Raw genomic sequence first — 571 nt, 5'->3', positions numbered from 1 at the left:
CCGGGGGCCGGACCGCAGCACCCCCGGGCCGGCGGCGGGTGCGGGCGATGCTGCAGCGCTGCCCGTCCTTCACCACCGCCTGTGAGAAAGGATGCGCTGGGAGGGGACCTCCTCCGGCAGCCAGTAATACTCACAAAGCCCGCTAGACGGTGCCGTCCTAAAAGCTGAAGAAAAAACCCTGCTAGACACCAAATCTGCTTTTTCTGCGAGATGCCATGTGCGTGCACAGCAGACCCGCCGCTGAGCAGCGGGAACAACGCCCGGGGCCGCAGGAGGACCCGCCTTGCCGCCCCCTTGGCCGGAGATCCCCAGAGATGCAACCCGAGCACCCACCCATGAGACCTGCCCAGCTGCAGAAATTCCCCTGCTCCCACCCCAGCAGGCCCAGGGATCCCGTGGTGCGCCCAGGAGCAATGCTGGTCCCGTGCAACAGCATATGGGTGCAGCTGGGTTCATGCTTTCTTACTGTCGTGGTTTAACCCCAGCCAGCAACTAAGCACCACACAGCCACTCGCCCACTCCCCCCCCCCCCCCGCCCCCCCCCCCCCCGCGCGCTCTGCAAGGTGCGAGC

Source organism: Aptenodytes forsteri, unplaced genomic scaffold (genome assembly GCF_000699145.1).
Source record: "Aptenodytes forsteri isolate BGI_AS27 unplaced genomic scaffold, ASM69914v1 Scaffold294, whole genome shotgun sequence".
NCBI lineage: Eukaryota > Metazoa > Chordata > Aves > Sphenisciformes > Spheniscidae > Aptenodytes > Aptenodytes forsteri.
This window is presented reverse-complemented; position numbering follows the sequence as displayed.